The sequence below is a fragment of the Salvelinus fontinalis genome, chromosome 13 (assembly GCF_029448725.1).
Source record: "Salvelinus fontinalis isolate EN_2023a chromosome 13, ASM2944872v1, whole genome shotgun sequence".
Classification (NCBI taxonomy): domain Eukaryota; kingdom Metazoa; phylum Chordata; class Actinopteri; order Salmoniformes; family Salmonidae; genus Salvelinus; species Salvelinus fontinalis.
Genome location: NC_074677.1, coordinates 37,636,978 through 37,658,124, shown reverse-complemented (window position 1 = coordinate 37,658,124; position 21,147 = coordinate 37,636,978). Strand labels below are relative to the sequence as shown.

Genomic DNA, 21,147 nt, shown 5'->3' with positions numbered 1-21,147 from the left:
CATGGAGGCGCTACCAGGAGACAGGCTAGTACATCAGGAGGCGTTGAGGAGGCCATAGGAGGGCAACAACCCAGCAGCAGGACCGCTACCTCCGCCTTTGTGCAAGAAGGAGCAGGAGAAGCACTGCCAGAGCCCTGCAAAATGACCTCCAGCAGGCCACAAATGTGCATGTGTCTGCTCAAACGGTCAGAAACAGACTCCATGAGGGTGGTATGAGAGCCCGACATCCACAGGTGGGGGTTGTGCTTACAGCCCAACACCGTGCAGGATGTTTGGCATTTGCCAGAGAACACCAAGATTTGCAAATTCGCCACTGGCGCCCTGTGCTCTTCACAAATGAAAGCAGGTTCACACTGAGCACATGTGACAGACGTGACAGAGTCTGTAGACGCCGTGGAGTACGTTCTGCTGCCTGCAACATCCTCCAGCATGACCGGTTTGGCGGTGGGTCAGTCATGGTGTGGGGTGGCATTTCTTTGGGGGGCCGCACAGCCCTCCATGTGCTCGCCAGAAGTAGCCTGACTGCCTTTATGTACCGAGATGAAATCCTCAGACCCCTTGTGAGACCATATGCTGTTGCGGTTGGCCCTGGGCTCTTTCTAATGCAAGACAATGCTAGACCTCATGTGGCTGGAGTGTGTCAGCAGTTCCTGCAAGAGGAAGGCATTGATGCTATGGACTGGCCCGCCCGTTCCCCAGACCTAAATCCAATTGAGCACATCTGGCACAATATGTCTCGCTCCATCCACCAACGCCACGTTGTACCACAGACTGTCCAGGAGTTGGCAGATGCTTTAGTCCAGGTCTGGGAGGAGATCCCTCAGGAGACCATCCGCCACCTCATCAAGAGCATGCCCAGGCGTTGTAGGGAGGTCATACAGGCACGTGGAGGCCACACACACTACTGAGACTCATTTTGACTTGTTTTAAGGACATTACATCAAAGTTGGATCAGCCTGTAGTGTGGTTTTTCACTTTAATTTTGAGTGTGACTCCAAATCCAGACCTCCATGGGTTGATAAATTTGATTTCCATTGATCATTTTTGTGTGATTTTGTAGTCAGCACATTCAACTATGTAAAGAAAAAAGTATTTAATAAGAATGTTTCATTCATTCAGATCTAGGATGTGTTATTTTAGTGTTCCCTTTATTTTTTTGAGCAGTGTATATAGCAGCAAATGTGGATTGTTTCATATCACTATAGTACATGCACTGATGAGCTAAAAGTTAAACGATGGAAACCTTTGTTTGTACTGTAGGAGCTAACCAAACACAACAAGTCTCTCTGGACCATAGTGGTCATATTAACTTGGTGGAACATAAAACTTCAATTAATAGCCTGTGCGTTTATTTGCTTAAAATCACTTAACACAACAGGAGCTTATTAGAGACAGGCGTATATTTCCTTAATGCACACAATCTTTGCTCATTTGCATAGTTAATGTAAAGGTTTTCTTCCAGGGGTGAAGTAGAGGACCAAAGTGCAGCGCGGCTAGTGTTCAACATGTTTAATAAAAGAACAAGTGAAACACTACAAACAACATACAAAATAACAAACCGTGAAAACCGATACAGACCTATCTGGTGCGGAACACAAACACAGAGACAGGTAACAAACACCCACAAAATCCCAACACAAAACAAGCCTCCTATATATGAGTCTCAATCAGAGACAACGACTACCATCTGCCTCTGATTGAGAACCCACACTAGGCTGACATAGAAACAGACAAACTAGACACACAACATAGAATTCCCACCCAGCTCACGTCCTGACCAACTAAACACATACAAAACAACAGAAAACAGGTCAGGAACGTGACAGTTAATTGTTTAATTCCAGCATTCGCATCCAGCATTTGAATTAACTTAATTTCATGCACTAATGTGTTAGCATTTGCAAACTCTGTCACATTTATTTTGGTTAAGTATGCCATTTAAAAAACAAAAACACTGTCTCTTGACATAGTAATTATTATCCTCTGTGTATTTTCGGCAGTTTGAAGATTTCTGGGGGTCTGTACTCCCGAAGTTGTTGACCGTTTTTGAGATTGACAGTTAGCTAGCAGTTCTCAGCTGTTAGCAGCCAGTGGCTAGCAGTTTCTTACTGGCGATAACAATGGATGATTGCCATAATTTGTTTGAGTCATTACTTAATTATTTATTACCTTCATAGACCTGGGCATACTGCGGAAATCCAGCTGCCTGCAGCCAATTACAAGCTTCTTTAGCCTCCAGTTCTGAAAAGGAAAAAAACAAAACACAAAGATACGCAATGTATTGTACTACTGTTACAACCTAATGACTTCTAAATTAAGAGTTAGGTGGTAATGACCTGACTTGTTACACAAAGCTAGAAATTCCGCAAAACTATCACTTTACATATTTCTCCAACCAGATTCGGGGAGCTTGATGGAAGGCAATGGTGACGGCCAAATGAAAGACCACAATGCACATACAGATGCTTATCTAGAACTGGTTTAGCATTTTATTTGGCTTTACCACTTTCCAGTTTACCAGTACTGTCACTGCTAGTGCATGACATTGGCTTGACACAAGCTAAAATAAATTCATAGAATCTAAATAAGTCTGGGTGGGATATGCGGAGAAACTGACATTACTACCTCCGGAAGATTGTCAATGTGGCCTTATAGCAATGTGGTTGGTTCAGACAACCACCTGGTAACAAAAAAAAGTTTAAATAATATTTATTTTTTGTACAGCGCTTTTCATACAGAATCTCAAAGTCACTTTTAAAAACAATACAGTTCATGGAAGATGGTCTTCCTCTGAAACAGGAGATGTAGTAACATCCTAACAGCTGCGTGTGACAAGGCAGTTGTTCCTGAGAAATGGCGTCCAGCTGCGCTTGAGACCTTGGCGTTAGACAACTACTTCACTAATTACACACTGAATGGAAATGTGCAATGTATGTGTATCACAAATAGCTGTCGATTCTGTGACCATCTAAAAAAAAGGGTCATTGTGGTTTCTATTCTGATCCGCTGTATCAATGTCTTTGCTACAATGTTTCAGCGCTGTTTTCAGATCCAAGGACAGCGCCTCTATACAATGTTTCGATCTGACATTCAATTTTCCTATGCATAGACCAGACGTGCGCTGTTTTCTGAACCATGGACCGCTTCTCTAGAAATCAAGGTTCTGGGACTATCAACCAGCGCTTAGGTAGTTTTGCTTTACATGGCAGTCAATACAAAAATAACTAACGACCAAAGAGCCCCTAAAATGTCACTTGACAACCAGTGTTAGTGAATGTATCCGTCATGTTTTGTAAAAGAAAAAATAGTTTGGGAAATAATCTTGATTTTTAATGCTGATAACCCGTTGTATAAAAGCAACAATACAAGCAACAATACACTGGAGGCCATGACCACACCAGAGCCATGATACAAATGTCATGGTCTCATGTACTATTGCTTAAGTATATGTTATTGGAGCATTATTTCAGTGATACTTGTAGTCATGGTAATAAAACAATAGAACAAACCACACAAAACACTAAAAACATAATTTAAGGGTAGAAAAGATGCAAACCGCTGTGCTCCTCTGCCTCCTGCTGGTGACAACAGGCATAAGGAATTCCCAAAGTAAATCCTTGGAAGACTCAACCTAAAATAATCTAATCTACAGATATGGATCAAAACAATATCTAAACCATGTTTTATGAATACAATGTGATTCCATAGCCTTATGAGCAGTCACAACTATAGTGTACGAAAATAAATATTCTTATACGTTTCGGTGCATTCTCAAAATGTGTACATCACATTTTAGCCACTTAGCAGAAACTCTGTCTAGTGATTTACAGGAGAAATTATGGTTAAGTGCCTTGCTCAAGTCAAATTGACAAATGTTTCACCTTATTGGCTCAGGGATTCAGAACAAGCAACTTTTTGGTTACTGGCCGAAGCCTCTAAACCGCTAGACTATCTGCCATCACAAATGATAAACCTACACTAGTCTACGTCATCTCAATCTAATCTCAAAAGGAGATTGCAAGTATCATCTACAGTATATACAAGAAACAACTAAGTAGTCCTAAGGTTGCCTAACACGAAATGCATCTAGAAAATAATTCATCCCTACGTGTGAGATTTACGCATTGATTTAAAGTATATACACTACCGTTCAAAAGTTTGGTGTCACTTAGAAACGTCCTTGTTTTTGAAAGAAAAGCACATTTTTGGTCCGTTAAAAAACATAAAATTGATCAGAAATACAGTGCAGACATTGATAATGTTGTAAATTACTTTTGTAGCTGGAAACAGCAGATTTTTTATTGAATATCTACAGTACATAGGCGTAGAGAGGCCCACACTCCTGTGTTCCAATGGCACGTTGTGTTAGCTAATCCAAGTTTATCATTTTAAAAGGCTAATTGATCATTAGAAAACCCTTTTGCAATTATGTTAGCACAGCTGAAAACTGTCGCCCTGATTAAAGAAGCAATAAAACTGGCCTTCCTTAGACTAGTTGAGTATCTGGAGCATCAGCAATTGTGAGTTCGATTACAGGCTCAAAATGGCTAGAAACAAAGAACTTCTTCTGAAACTTGTCGGTCTATTCTTGTTCTGAGAAATGAAGGCTATTCCATGCGAGAAATTGCCAAGAAACGGAAGATCTGGTACAACACTGTGTACTACTCCCTTCACAGAACAGCGCAAAATGTCTCTAACCAGAATAAAAGAGGAGTGGGAGGCCCCAGTGCACAACTGAGCAAGAGGACAAGTACATTAGAGTGTCTAGTTTGAGAAACAGACGCCTCACAAGTCCTCAACCGACAGATTCATTAAATAGTACCCGCAAAACATCAGTTTCAACGTCAACAGTGTAGAGGCGATTCCGGGATGCTGGATTTCTAGGCAGAGTTAATCTGTCCAGTGTCTGTGTTCTTTTGCCCATCTTAATCTTTTGTTTTTATTGGCCAGTCTGAGATATGGCTTTTTCTTTGTAACTCTACATTTTCTGGAATGCATTTCAAAGCAATAAATGCATAGAACAAAAAAAAGAATGTTTTCAGTTCATTTTGCGTGATGAAATACTTACCCTTTTTATATTTTGTTGTATGGGGTTGTGAGATTTATATAGATTATAGAAATATATGATCATGTATTTTAAAATCTAAGTCACATTCTTTTATATATAAGGCCAAATATGGCCATATATTACTTTTTTGTATGGGTAACCAATGAGCCAAAGACCTCTAGCATCAGTTTACTGTACTATAGTCTACTGTAAGTTGTCTAAATTGGCCCTCTCTTTTCCTCTCGGAGGGACTCCACCTCTTTGCGACATTCCTTAACTCCCTTACTCCCCAAGCTCAGACTGAATATCATAACTGGAGGCCTGTGTTCCCAAGCAACATTACTGTTTCACTGTGCTCTCCACCAGGGAAAGCCTGAAACTCCAGCAGTAACTGGAAAATTGTGAAATACGTCTTCACAACACCAACTTTCAGAAGGAATAGAACTGTATCTGAACAACTGCCAAATTACCAGTCTACTCAGTTATTCAGGACATCAACATTTCTATCAAGGGAGAAATGAACTAACTCTGTGTGGCCCATATCATCATTGAGATGATTAGAGTAGTTGTAAGGAACCTGTAGTTAATTAATGAGTTTCAAGCTGAAAGCCCTGTAGAGTGAGCTGTGTGGGTTCCTTCCCATGCAGATCTCCTTTCCCTTACTGCCATACAGCAAACTGGCTCCAGGAAAAGGTCTGGGGTACTGTAAATGCAGACTCATTGGGATCACTCATTGGAAACAGATTAAACCAGTACAAACCCCCCACTGAAACTAAAATAGCTACATGAGATACACTTCCACCATTGAGACTTGGTTAGCCTCATGTCCTCATAATGGATTCATGGGTTTCTATCACATATTTAAGCCAAACTAGCAGAATCGTCTCTGCTGTGGAGTCATTAAGTAACATGATTCATTTCCAAAGGGAAAGTCAAAACCTAAGACACCCAAAAACAAAACAAATACTACAGTGACTGACGTTTACAGGAATCTCCTATTGTTATGTCAGAAAGCTCCCTCACCAAAATAGTACACTATTCCATATCCCGCCTCTCATCTCTAAACATCCACTGTCCCTTCCCTGTGATCAGTTCGAGAAGCAGCTGGAAGGCTGTTGAAACTTCAAACAGATTTGCCTTGAGGCAAGTGCAGCATCCTGACCAGCGCTACCATCTGTTTTTCCTTCCCTACGGTGTTCAATTGAGCCACCTGCCAATTGGAGTCTAGTCCTTCCCTCATGCTGAGTCTTAAAGCCTCCCTCTGAACCTTGACACCATCAGACACCAGAACAGCTGAGACTTGGGGAGTCTTAACACATCTTCATTCAGAGCTCCTTACAAGGGAACACTGATCATGTTCTTCTCTGACTTGTGTACTTCACTGCCACTATCTACAGTGCACAAGCTTTACAGCCATACAATAATTAAGTATATAATATGGATGCCATATTGTAATTCTACAAGTGATGATTGAAGATATTAAATTGGCAGCAGATCTTTACAAAGAAATACAGGTCGCTGCATTCGTATAAATCATATTACAGTATGAGACACTTCAACTACAGGCTTTTCGTTCATCAGCAAATTTACGTCAATCATGGCGTTACTGGCTCAAATTCTTTTAGTTGCCAGCATATGGAGCTTTCGCTTATGTTAGCCTAACTGTGTTTCATAATCAAAGTAATCTAAAAATACCCAATATATCAGGTCATTGAGCATTTTTATGAGACTTGTTGCTATGCTTGATTAGATTTATGACTGTCTGAATGTAAATGTGGCTGTCTCTTCAGGGGTCCAAGGGGAACAGAATGGAGGACTGTCATTCTGGACGTGAGAGGTGAGCAGGAGGCCTGCCTGCCTGTCTTTCACAGGTTGACTGGAAGGTTAGACAGAGGAGATGTGGGTCTCTATGAGAGAGCAGTGTGGTCTTATTTTTTCTAGAGTGAAGTGAAAGTTAACCACAGAGCAAGATGCTGTTTCCCCATCTGAGTGTGAGGTGAGAAAATGGTCAGAACGGTCGGTGGCCGTTCTGCTTTGGGTTGGGGGAGAGAGTACTGATCAGGAAATGTGTCTGTCTCTGGTAGTGGAGGTGTTGCTTCTATGTTTGACACCACGGAGAAACAGAGCCATGGTGGAACGGGGTGGGGTAGGATGGATGGGAGGCTGATGGCCGACAGGAAATCCACAGCACTGGGTTTAAACCACAGTGTCCTGAGAGGATCTACATATTTTATGATAGTGTGTTCTCTGTGCTGCTGAGAGCATCAATTACTATATAACACATCATTTATGTGCTATCTTATGATCATGTTCTTCTCTGACTGTTGTACTTCAGGGAATTTCTGAGGACCATGAAACCAGAAAATAAAATAGACAACATTGTGTATGGCCCTGGGGCACGCCTTTGGTTTTAGAAGTGTGGGGGTCCTCCCATTTTTGGGAGTATTCTAAAGCTCATTTTCTGCATTTCTACACAATCTAATATGGCCCATGGCCCTTCTAGCGGTATCTATTTAGAACAACAAAAAGTAAGCAAAAACACCTACAGTGTCACGCCCTGGCCTTAGTATTATTTGTTTTCTTTATTATTTTAGTTAGGTCAGGGTGTGACATGGGGATTGTTTGTGTTTTGTCGGTTTTGGGTGATTATATGGTAAAGGGGGTGTTGGGTGTAGTGTATGGGTTTGTGTTGAGTGCATGTGTCTAGCTGTGTCTATGTTGGTTTAGTTGTCTAGGAGAGTCTATGGTTGCCTGAATGAGTTCCCAATTAGAGACAGCTGATTTCTGTTGTCTCTGATTGGGAGCCATATTTAGGGTAGCCTTAGGCTTTCATTTGATTGTGGGTAATTGTCTATGTTATACGTTTGAAGCCTGTGTATGCACTACGTTTGATTAGCTTCACGATCGTTTTTTGTTTAGTGTGTAAGTGTTTTTGTTTCGTTTTGCCTTCGTCATCAATAAAAGAGATGGCGTATTTTCCAAATGCTGCGTTTTGGTCCGTCAATCCTCCACACGATCGTGACATACAGGCATCAGGCTAGGTAAGAGATCAGTATTAAAAATGTTTAAGCGATTGATAAGACTGAACTAGATCTAGGATAATTCAATAATCAATATTGTGTTGCACATTTAACCAGTAGCCTAACAAATTGACAACTCTAACAAGTAAAGTACAAAGACAACTTTTGATTATCTTTAAGACCCACCACCTGCCATCCCTTCTTTTATGCTACTGCTACTCTCTGTTCATCATTTATGCATAGTCACTTTAGCCGTATCTACATGTACATACTACCTCAATCAGCCTGACTAACCGGTGTCTATATGTAGCCTCACTACTCCATATAGCCTGTCTTTTTACTGTTTTATTTCTTTACCTACCTATTGTTCACCTAATACCTTTTTTGCTCTATTGGATAGAGCCTGTAAGTAAGCATTTCACTGTAAGGTGTTGTATTCGGCGCACGTGATAAATAAACTTTGATTTGATTTTGACATCCTCTTGTCAAATTTCAGCCAGACCACCCAGCCAGGCCGAGCCACCTGCACGCCCACCAGTGTATCTAATAACTCAGCTCTCTCCCCAACAACTTCCTTCCCATCTTTTTTTTGTTCTGTAATGTCTCAAGGAAGCGTTTTGGAAAACAAAAGTAAAAAAAAAAACACATACACCTCCACATTAACACACAGAAACAGTACATCCTCCATATCATTCCTATCATAGGCTTAATAGTCCTGTATAGCTCTTTTTACTTGCACACAATATAGCTGGGTCACCCCGTCCTGCCCCTAGGGGTCCACGGCCCTGCAGCGCCCCAACCAAACACAGCCCACTCAGATAGGGGATCATTATTGGTTTCAAGTGTGTTAGGCCAAGGTCAGAGTGACAACCAACACAACGGCAGACCCCCAGGGCCAGGTCTGAGCAGCCCAGCAGCTAGGAATTGCCTAAATAGGTATCTCCCCTGACGTAGGCATGTTTTCAAGACTCCTTTTGCTGAACAGTATTCCACATAAGGCATCCAGACCTTATGAAAGTTGCACAGTATACCCTTAATCTTGTAATAAATCAAATCTAGTGATAAATCACTTGACATTTCTTCCATCCATTGTGGGAGGATAACCTACCTTCCAATTAAAGGCAATGCATTTCTTAGCTGCTGTAAATGCTAGGTTACACAGTTTCTTCTGATAACTGTCTCCAGTATCAACATTTCCAAGCAAACAAAAACAGGGAGAAGGGAGAATATGACATGCTGAGATAAAATAACACACTCTTTGCCATAATTCAGCCAGCCTTCACAAGACCATAACATATGCAAATATGTACCCCTTTGTGTTTTCAGCAGAATAAGGCCATTTTTGAGTGCATGATATTCAGTTTCACTTAAACTGCAGTAATTTATGTCTGAGATTATATGCACATGACTGACATACAGTATCTGTATCCGTTCATCATCATAATAATCATCATCACCTATAGCGTCTCCCAGGTCTTCCTCACATTTTTGTTTTACATGTTTTGTACCATCGGGTAAAGCCTCTATCAACTCTTGATACAGTTTGAAAATCAACTTTAGAGGTTTGTCAGACTGCCTTAAAAATAGTTTCAATCTTTGAAGCTTCTTGCTTATCCAGTGTTTGCTGCACAGAGAGAATGAAGTGTTGTATCTGAAAAAGTTCACCTCTGCGCCGTCACAGACTGGCTTCCCTGGCTGCCTGACCTTGATGAGACCCCTGTCACCACCTCATCCTACTCAGATGATGCATGACAAACAATTACCTTGGTGTACATTTATGCACTATAGAATAGAAATGGTTCAATAATTTACATGACCATTATTCCCAGATCCCAAACTGTAGCCATCAACTCAAGATGGAACTTTGTATCCATTCACTGATTGTTATAATATATATATTTTTTAATTCACCTGAGCTCCATAGACTGGTCTTCCCTGGCTGTCTGACCCTACACTTGTCACCATCTAATCCTGCTAAGACATGATCAGCACAGTGTTGTGTACTTACTGTGCACCATGACAGTGAAGCCTATCGAGCTGTTTATACTGTGTCGGTGTGAAAAGTAGGGAATTAGCTAAGGAAACTGAGAGCTCAATAACGTTACATTGCTGTACTGACTAATAAAAACTCACATTGTGACGAAAAACGTCAGAATATTGGTCTTCAATTGTAAAGATGCTGGTTTCATTGTTTTATTTAAGTCTAGTGTGATTGAGGGGAAATTAATAGCTAAAGTTATTGAGCTAGCTAGCTAACGTTAGCCAACTTTTGGCTGGCTCTAGCTAATGGTACATCATCAAATGTACTTATGTTGAAACGGGACAAAACGAAGGCTACATAACATTTCCATACACACAACAGCTTTTAGATACTGCTACCTGATAGACAGCTAGAGGCTAGCTAGAGCTGACCTGGCTGTGGTAGCTACTAGCTAGCTGCTAGTAGTTTATTAACTTCAGTCAAGATTGGATGAAACATTAGCAAACGTAACATGTCAGTTACACTACTAGCTCAGCACTGGGAATATTTTTACTTCTGTCAAACAGCAGTTACCTTGCCAGCTAGATCAGTCAACTAAAGAGTAGCCAGTTTCTGCACTGCTTGCTTTTACACCTCAGAGAAAAAACGCAACACAGAAAGCAGCTGCCTCTGTTCATCTCTCCCGTGCTGGTCCTATAAGCAAAGCTTGCCTTCACACAGCCTGTCCGCACGCTCTATGGTGTCAATTTCAGAATGTGGGGGGTGGGAGGGAGGGGGTCATGTCCTGCCTGTCCCCAGTGAAAGTTGCGCCCATGGTATGGCTTAAAAAGCCTTGCAGTGGTGCCAGTTCCACATTTTTTGTTTTTTTATTTATTTAACCTTATTTAAATAGGAAAGTCAGTTAAGAACAAATTGTTATTTTACAATGACAGCCTACCCCAGCCAAAACCTCCCCTAACACGGACGACGCTGGGCGAATTGTGCGCCGCCCTGTGGGACTCCCGATCACAGCCGGTTGTAATACAGCCCAGGATTGAACCAGGACCACTGCGCCTCTCGGGAGCCCAACATATTACATAAAAATCTCCAAATAGAAGAATTCAATGCTTGTGCCTTTTTTCATACAACTTATAACAATGCCTTCTTTTTAAAACCAAATCCAACTTTCCATTTCGGACAACTTGAATAATTCACTGAATTAATGCAAATGTTTTAATCAGTGCTTTACCATAGACACAAGAATAACACTGTGGTCCCAAGATAGAGAGGGGATATTCTCGCAAGTAACCACAAATCCCTGCGTTCCCATTTCTCCTTCAAAACGGAATAATTTGTTTTGTTCACAGGAGATGTAAGGCTGCCATTGTTTCAAACCAAATGTTGCAATAGAAGGCTAAGCAACTACAATGTGAGCCATTGATCACCAAGGGTTCAAAGCCCACACGACCAACAAGTTGTACTGTACATTTCTATTTGATTAAAATTCCAGCAGGATTGAGCGTGTGTGGTGACATCAGGAACAACGCAGAGTTCAAAGGTATCATTCTCTCTACGCAGTGGATGGCTTTAACATTAGTGTTAAGCCTGCGGCATTATAATATACCACAAACATAAGGTAAAGAGCTGTTTCATTTTTCACTACAATTGGCTTTAAAAATAAATACAAACTATTTAGAAATGGATGAAAGTACTGATGAAAGTAGACAATTTCTTTAGAAGACAGTACATGTGATGTTTGCAAAGCACATCATAAGCTTTTGTAAGAAGAAATGTATCAATCATATCGTCTAAATTGTCCCTCTCTTTCTCTCAGTGGGACTCCATAATATACTTTTGTAAATAAACTAGCTAAAAATTGTATCAGCTATTCAGAGGGGAGTCTCATACGCACCATTTTTTCCAAGCAGTTGTTGAAACTGAATTCGACCATTAATTAATTAACAAATTAAAAGAGCATTGAAGCACAAAACACTCAACAGTAGCCTTGTAGTGGTCAAAAGTGTACAGATTCCAGAAGTGATTGAGAGTTAGAGTTACACAAATCCAAGAAAAATACGTTTCAAGCAGGCAAAATAAAATAAATTAAGAAAACAGAAGCCATGAACTCCAAAGTTATGGCCACTATTCTATATGTGAACGACCGTACCAGCCTAAAATAACCTGGCCTTCCTGACACCTTTCATGCTGAAAACCATCTGGTTCCTCTTGAACAAATGTCCCACCTCAAACACCCCACCCCCTTCCAGGAGGGCCATACCATTTGAGCTAGTGAGGGGATGAATTACAAACTCTTCAAATGGCCTTAACAACCACAACTAATACAGAAAGATAATTCCTTTCTTCCTTTCAAACTCCAACTGATGGCGCAATTGTATATTTGTCGTAACTAGCCTACATTTAGGACTAATACTGCTTCACCGACAAGACTTCAGTAAATAGCTTTCTTATAAAATCCATGACACTGTTGAAAAAGCTATTAACGCTAAACTGAGTGTACAACGCATTAGGAATACCTTCCTAATATTGAGTTGCACCCCTTTTGCCCTCAGAATAGCCTCAATCCGTCAGGGCATGGACACTACAAGGTCTGGCTGAATATCATTTGGGTGGTGGACTATTCTTGATACACACGGGAAACTGTTAGTGTGAGAACCCCAGCAGTGTTGCAGTTCTTGACACACTCAAACTGGTGCACCTGGCACCAACTACCATGCCCCGTTCAAAACCACATAAATTGTTTTGTCTTGACCATTCACCCTCTGAATGACACACACACACACACACACACACACACACACACACACACACACACACACACACACACACACACACACACAATCCTTATCTCAATTTTCAAGGCTTAAAAATCCTACTTTAACCTGTCTCCTCCCCTTCATCTACACTGATTGAAATGGATTTAATAAGTGACATCAATATATAGAGATCATAGCTTTCACTTGGATTCACCTGGTCAGTCTATGTTATGGAAAGAGCAGGTGTTCCTAATGTTTTGTACACTCATTGTATCCCTGAAGCTGTCACAAATGTTATCTCAAACCAAACATTATGTACTGTAGCCTGTGTGAGCTTTGTTCAGACAACCAACTTTTTTGAAACAAGTCAACAAGCCAAATTTGACGAGAGTAAACAACGTACAGGTAACTGCCAAAATAAAACAAACACCAACATAAAGTGTCTAAAATATGGCATTGGGCCACAACAAGCACCCGAAACAGCTTTTATCTCCAGGCCATTAGACTGTTAAATAGTGACCACTAGCCAGCCTCCGCCCAGTGCCCTGCCCTGAACTTTAGTCACTGTTATTAGCCGGCTACCATCCGGTACTCACCTTAGAGACTGCTGCCCTATATGTACATAGTCATTGAACACTGTTTACATACTGTTTTACCCACTTCATATGTCTATACTGTATTCTAGTCAAGGCTCATCCTATATAGCTACTGCTGTACACACATTTTCTTTTCATAAACTGTCCATGATGTCTATACACACATGCATATACATATACAGTGCCTTTGGAAAATACTTTTTCCACATTTTGTTACGTTACAGCCTTATTCTAAAATATATATATTTTTTAAGAATTCTCAGCAACCTACACACAATACCCCACACCGATAAAGCAAAAACAGATTTTAAATGTTTGTTAATTGTTTACAAAAAATAATAAAAAATACCTTATTTTCATAACGATTCAGACCCTTTGCTATTGAGCTCAGGTGCATCCTGTTTCCATTGATCAACCTTGAGATGGTTCTACAACTTGATTGGAGTCCACCTGTGGTAAATTCAATTGATTGGACATGATTTGGAAAGGCACACACCTGTTTATAGTCCAGGTATCCCCCTTTTCCTTTCCCACAGTTGCCAGTGCATGTCTGAGCAAGAACCAAGCCATGAGGTCGAAGGAATTGTCACTAGAGCTCCGAGACAAGATTGTGTAGAGGCACAGATCTGGGGAAGGGAACCAAAACATTTCTGGTTCACCGTCCAACAGGATAACGACCCTACGCACAAAGCCAAGACAATGCAGAAGTGGCTTCGGGACAAGTCTCTGAATGTCTTTGAGTGGCCCAGCCAGAACCCAGGCTTGAACCCGATCGAACATCTTTGGAGAGACCTGAAAATAGCTGTACAGCAACGCTCCCCATCCAACCTGACAGAGCTTGAGAGGATTTGCAGAGAAGAATGGGATAAACTCCCCAAGCTTGTAACGCCATACCCAAGAAGACTCAAGGTTGTAATCGATGCCAAAGGTGCTTCAACAAAGTACTGAGTAAAGGGTCTGAATACTTATGTAAATGTGAGGGGAAAAAACAGTTTAATACATTTTAGAATACATTTTAGAATAAGGCTGTAACCTAACAAAATGTGGAAAGTCAAGTGGTCTGAATGCTTTCTGAATGCACTGTATATTTATATTGCAGACTCTGACATTGCTCATTCTAACATTTCTATATTTCTTAATTCCTTTCTTTTTTCAATTTGGGTGTATTCTTTTATATTGTTAGGTATTGCTGCATTGTTGGAGCTAGGAACATATGCATTTAGTGACACCTGCGATAATGTAACATTTTATTTTAATTTGGGTGGGGTTTGGGGTGTTAAATGACATACTTCTTCTTCTCATTTTTCCTTCTACTTGTTCTGTCCCGGTCTGTACAGTATCTTTGCCTTTTGAGAGGTCGAGCTCTCAAGGCCAACGGATCTCGCTGTTACCATATTGTAGAGCAACAAAGTTTAACCTTCCACATAAAGCTCCGCAATAGCACACTATATGATGGGATACTCTTCATAAGTATTTTCAGATCTGATAGTTCTAGCCGAGGTAAAGCCATTAGTGCCTGATATTCATGATCAGATCAAAGTTCAGAAGCAGTTTGGAACTTTCTCTTCATTTTCCATTTATATGACTAATCCATGACAGACATTTCCTTACATACAGGCAGATGGGTTCAGAGGGAAGTATGGACTTCTGGGAAACTACAGTGAATATGTAACACAGACAGCAAAGGGAAAAGGTGTGGTACAGAAGAGCTGATCTCTCAGGAAATGGGTTGTTAGTGGAGGCTGGGAAACTATAACATGTCATAATCCTCCTAAACACGTGTCTGCTTCACTGATCTTTTTCATTGCATAATAAGTTAGATAAGTGCAAATAAATCTGCTATTTTACACGGTACTAGTCAAACACACAAAAAAATGCACAAATTGTCACATTGCTCACGTGTCCTAAACCTGCAGCTGCACCTCAAATTCAATTTTGGAAAATAAATGCAACAGAATGAGTAACTACAAATCAATCATAGAAAATGCCGGACCACACACGATTTATAGTCTCTTCCTCTACCAGTATCAGGTTTGAAGGTAAGACCTAGGTGCAGACAGTGTCGAAGTAAGAAAAGTTTATTAAATTAAACACGGCAGGTAAAGGTACAGGACGGCAGGCAGGCTCAGGGTCAGGGCAGGCAGAGGTCGGTAATCCAGAGTAGTTGGGAAAAGGTACAGGACGGCATGCAGGCTCAGGGTAAAAGCAGGCAGAAAGGTCAAAACTAGAAAACAGGAACTATAGACAAGACAGGAACAAGGGGAAAAACGCTGGTAGGTTTGATGAACAAAATGAACTGGCAACAGGCCGGGCACATACCCGGTTGACCAGGGTGTCGGTATTGGAAATCTGCGATGAGGCCTGGGTCCAGGATGTCTCTGGCGGGGACCCAGCACCTCTCTTCTTGGCCATAACCCTCCCAGTCAACCAGGTTATGGAACCCCCTGCCCCGAGGTCGAACCTTCAGGAGATTCCTCACCGCGTAAGCATGTTAGCCGTCGATGAGATGGGGAAGCGGGGTGGGCCTGGAAATAGGAGACAAAAGGCTGTGAGACATGGGTTTAACTCTGGACACCTGAAAGGTAGGATGTATACAAATGGTCCAGGGCAACAGAAGATGGGGATAATGATTTTGGAGATGGGAAATGGGCCGATAACCCGGGGTGAGAGTTTGCAGGATTCCACCCCGAGGGGCAGATCCCGGGTGGACAGCCATACCTTCTGCCCCGAGACGATACCGGGGAGACGGGGTCCAGTGGCGATCCATTTGTCGTTGATACCTGGAGGTGGTCTTGAGGGCCGACCGGGCTCTCCTCCAGGTACAACGACAGCGGCAGACAAACATCTGGGCAGAAGGTATGCTGACATCTTCTTCCTGCTCAGGGAAGAGCGGGGGCTGATACCCCAGGGAACACTCAAAAGGAGATAGGCACATGACAGAGCAGGGAAGGGTGTTGCAGGTATATTTGACCCACACCAGCTGCTGGCTCCCCGTGTTGGGGTTGGCGGAGACCAGGCAGCACAGAGTAGTCTCTAGGTCCTAGTTGGCTCGTTCCGACTGGCCGTTGGACTGGGGGTGGAACCCGGAGGACAGGCTGGCTGACAATCCAATGAGGGTGCAGAACGCCTTCCAGAACCTTGGACGAGAACTGAGGGCCCCGGTCAGAGACCATGTCGACTGGTTGTCCATGGATCCAGAAGATGTGCTGCACCATGAGCTGGGCCGTATCTTTGGCAGAGGGTAGTTTGGGGAGAGGAATGAAGTGGGTGGCTTTGGAAAACCGATCCACCACACGTCAAGATGGCGGTGTTGCCATCAGATGAGGGAAGACCCGTGACAGAGTCCAGGGAGATGTGAGACCAGGGACGTTGAGGGACAGGCAGAGGTTGGAGGAGACCAGCCGGAGTTTGTTGAGGAGTCTTGCTTTGTGCACAAACCGTGCAAGCAGCAACGAATGCGGAGACATCAGGGACCATGGTAGGCCACCAAAAGCGCTGTCACACAAAAGCCAATCTCCGACAGGAGCACGGGTGGTAGGTCAGTCTGGAGGAACGGGCCCACTTCAGGACCGCGGAGCATACTGCACCAGGCACAAACATCCGTTTGTCTGGTCCAGGGCAGAATGCTAGGACAGGAACACCCCCACTCCTACATCAGAAGCATTGGCCTCCACCAGGATGAACCAAGATGGGAGCAGTGGTGAAGAGATGTTTGAGGTCCCGGAATGCCCGGTCAGCAACAGGGGACCATGTGAACGGAATCTTGGGAGAGGTGAGAGCCTGGAACACAGCAGGGGCATTGGTGAGGCCAAATGACATGACCAAATACTCGTAGTGGCCACTGGCCATGTTGAAGGCGGTCTTGCACTCATCCCCCTCCCGTATCTACACCAGGTGGTAGGTGTTCCATAGATCCGCCTTGGAAAATATGGTGGCCTCCTGGAGCAGCTCAGAGGAGATGAGTGGTAGCGGATCTTCACCGTTATGTCATTGAGTCCCCAGTAGGGTCTTGTCCTTCTCCACAAAGAAGAACCCTGCGCTGGCGGGAGAGGACAAAGGACAGATAAATCCTGCAGCTAGGGAGTCCCCAATGTAGGTCTCCATAGCCTTGGTCTCCGACCCCACAGTGAGTACAGTCATCCCCGGTCGTAGTGGTGCTAGGGAGAAGGTCAATCCCGCAGTCATATGGTTGGTGCAGCGTAAGCGAAGTGGACCGGGCCTTGTTGAACACCTCCCGAAGGTCCTGGTACTCTGCGGGAATGGCAGAGAGGTCTGGGGCAGGTTGCACAGACTTCAGACAATGGGCGTGGCAGAATGGACTCCAGCCCATGATTGCATCAGTAGACCAGTTGATGAGGGGATTGTGCTGCTGGAGCCAGGAGAATCCCAAAACCACAGGAATCTGAGGAGACTTGATGAGTAGAAATTGAATAGTCTCGCTGTGAGAGACACCGTAGGTTGATGGGAGTGGTATTATGAGTGATCCGGGCTATAGCGCGCCTGTCCTACGCTCAACATCCATGGGAATGGAGAGGGGCTAAGTGGGGATGTTCAGCTCGGAAGCCAGTGTGGCGTCCAAAAAGTTCTCATCGGCCCCAGAGTCAATGAGGACCCAGAGAGATTTAGACTGGTTTCCCCACAGCAGAATGACATGAAAAGGGTTTTGAGCAAGAGAAACTGAAAAGTTCTCCATATGGGCCACCAGCGTACTCGCTCCTACTGGTGAGCCTGGTCATTTAAAGGATAAGAGGACACAAAATGACCAAGAGTCCCGCAATACAGACAACTCTTCATGTTGATCCTGTATTGTCGTTCCGCTGGCGACAGCCCAGCTCTGCCTAGTTGCATATGCTCGGGAAGAGGTGACTCAGCCGTCTTTTGGCGACTCTCGGGGGACGTTGGGAAGCCTCGGGTTCTCTCGGCCACAGGACCATCGGGGACTTCAGGAATGACTCGGAGGCAAGGTGGATTCCCTGTACATGCGAGTGAAATCGAATATCCTCTCCCTCTGTCGTTTCCGTAAACGCCCATCAATTCGGATGGTCAAAGCGATGAGGGAATCGAGATCCATAGGTAACGCCCGAGCAGCAAGCTCATCCTTGACCTCCTCTGACACGTCGTGCAGGAACATATCGAACAGAGCTTCCTGGTTCCGAGCACTCACCGCTGCCAACGTGTGGAAATCCATCACATAGTCTGCCACACTGTGGAAGTCCTGCAAAAGCTGTATTAGCTTCTGGGCAGCTTTTCTCCCGGAGAACGGGGCATCTAAAACCTTCTTCACCTCTCCCACAAACCTCCTAAAAGGCTAACGCATATGCCCGGCTGTTGTTCCCATACAGCAGTATTCCAGGTGAGAGCCCTCCTGGACATCAGCGTGATGAGGTAGGCTATCTTGGAGTGATCCGAGGGAGGGATGAAGGCTGAAGCTCGAAGACAAGGGCACACTGAGCTAGAAACGCCCGACAGGTGCTTGGCTCTCCATTGAAGCGTTCCGGGAAGGTAAGCGGGGCTCCCGAGAAGTTGGAGTGACCGATGAGATGGCGCTGCTAACTGCTAAGTTACTGAAGGGCTGTGAGGTTACCACTGTGGTAGGCTGCCTCCCAGACAACCCGCGGAATTGCTCCAGCAAAATGTCCAACGCCCGGTCATGGTGTTCAGCCAACATTTGGACCCCCTTCATAAGGCCACGAAGTAATTCCTTGTGCCTACCGATGGTGGCTCCTTGGGAGCGTTGCACCGCTGGCCCGAGTCTGCTGGGTCAGTCATAGCCAATTCGTACTATCAGGTTTGAAGGTAAGACCCAGGTGCAGACAGTGTCGAAGTAACAAAAGTGTATTAAATCGAACATGGTCAGGCAGGCTCAGGGATGAACAAAACAAACTGGCAACAAACAAACAGAGAACACAGGTATAAATACACAGGGGATAATGGAGAAGATAGGCGACACCTGGAGAGGGGGGTGGAGACAAACACAAAGACAGGTGAGATTGATCAGGGTGTGACAACCAGGATGATATGTGCCCAATACTTCACCACCATTGTCATTCCTCAAATAGCATCTGGGCCCCTGTGATGCTGTGTGTCCACCACACGGCTGCACAAAACTTTCTTTCACCCTTGTTTTAAAACAACACCTTCATTTAAAACATGCTGGGTGTCTGTCTATGCATTTTAATACTCTGTCTGAGGGCACCTGAAGACAGCGTGAGCTAGTGCTGAACAAACAATGCATCAGATAGTCTCTCATTCCAATTTCATCTCAACAGGATTTGTACTTCTTACTTTGTGCATCTTCTGCCCTAACCACTGAATCATACCACCGACTATAAAACATGAGAATTTGTGAAAATCCTGTGAGGATTGAACATGCTTTTTCAGTGATATTATAGAGGAGAAACACTTTCACAAGACCGGTATAGAATAGGGACAATCATCAACAGCATCTCCAAAGGATTTCCATCACCTTTCACCTGTCAGAAAAAGAGCATTACCATAAATAAGATGCTTAAATTAGTGCTCACATGATAAAGCCCTTGCAATTACAAGTAGGCCTGCCGTAATGTACATTTGCTTTCTGACATAGAGTCCTATGCATGAAACTAGAGTGTAATTCACTCACATATGCTTTCCTAAACATTGAAGGTATCACTGAAACGCCATTCCATTCGCTCCATGCTGGTCATTCTTATGAGCTGTCCTCCCCTCAGCAGGCTTCTGTGCACTGAAAGTAGCAATAACATAATCAAAGTATTTGTTAAAAGGAGACACTTCTAATCTGTTTTACATTTGTGCTTTTTTAGAAGCTCTGAAATATTTTAAAAGTACAAAAAACACTGCCTTAACCCCTCACTATGTTAGTAATGGCACTTGGCTGTCTCTAGGGAAATCATGGCCAGTAAACCTTAATCCTGAGTCTGAAATTGGACAGTAGCTGTTGGTTTATTAAGACCATATAGCTCTTTCTACTATACAACTGGTTTCAAATGGGATCAAATGAATAGGATAAGAGGAAATCACAAAGATAATGAAAAAAAAGTTGCACAAAAGGGACTGCTCGTGTTGTTGCATTTCACAATATGAGAAGCATGTCTTCCTGTTGTTAGCAAAATACACATGATATACCACAGCTACTGCAGCTCATGAGACAATAGTGTTTTGAAGGCTGCGTTATGGCTGGGTTCCCGGGGTAGCTTCCTATTTGGAGCCTGCTGATTAGACCAAACAACCCTTCAATTACAAGAGATAGTTGTAAATCATCTGGACATCAAAATAAATCAAATTGTATTTGTCACGTGCGCCGAATACAACAGGTGTAGTGAAATACTTACTTACTTAGTATTTATTAAAATAAATAAAAAATATAAAGAAGAAAAATGGCATCATGAGGGAGGAATATTGAAGCAACATCTCAAGACATCAGTCAGGAAGTTAAAGCTTGGTCGCAAATGGGTCTTCCAAATGGACAATAACCCCAAGTATACTTCCAAAGTTGTGGCAAAATGGCTTAAGAACAACAAAGTCAAGGTATTGGAGGGTCCATCACAAAGCCCTGACCTCAATCCTATAGAAAATGTGTGGGCAGAACTGAAAAAGTGTGTGCGAGCAAGGAGGCCTACAAACCTGACTCAGTTACACCAGCTCTGTCAGGAGGAATGGGCCAAAATTCACCCAACTTATTGTGGGAAGCTTGTGGAAAGCTAACCGAAACGTTTGACCCAAGTTAAACAATTTAAAGGCAATTCCACCA

At 43.2% G+C, this 21,147-nt stretch overlaps 1 pseudogene; it reads right to left on the bottom strand.

The window, feature by feature from the left end:
- LOC129868615 (stAR-related lipid transfer protein 13-like) overlaps positions 1-12,224 on the bottom strand; it is a 39,090-nt pseudogene extending 26,866 nt beyond the window's left edge.
- Between the last annotated feature and the right edge of the window lie 8,923 nt (positions 12,225-21,147).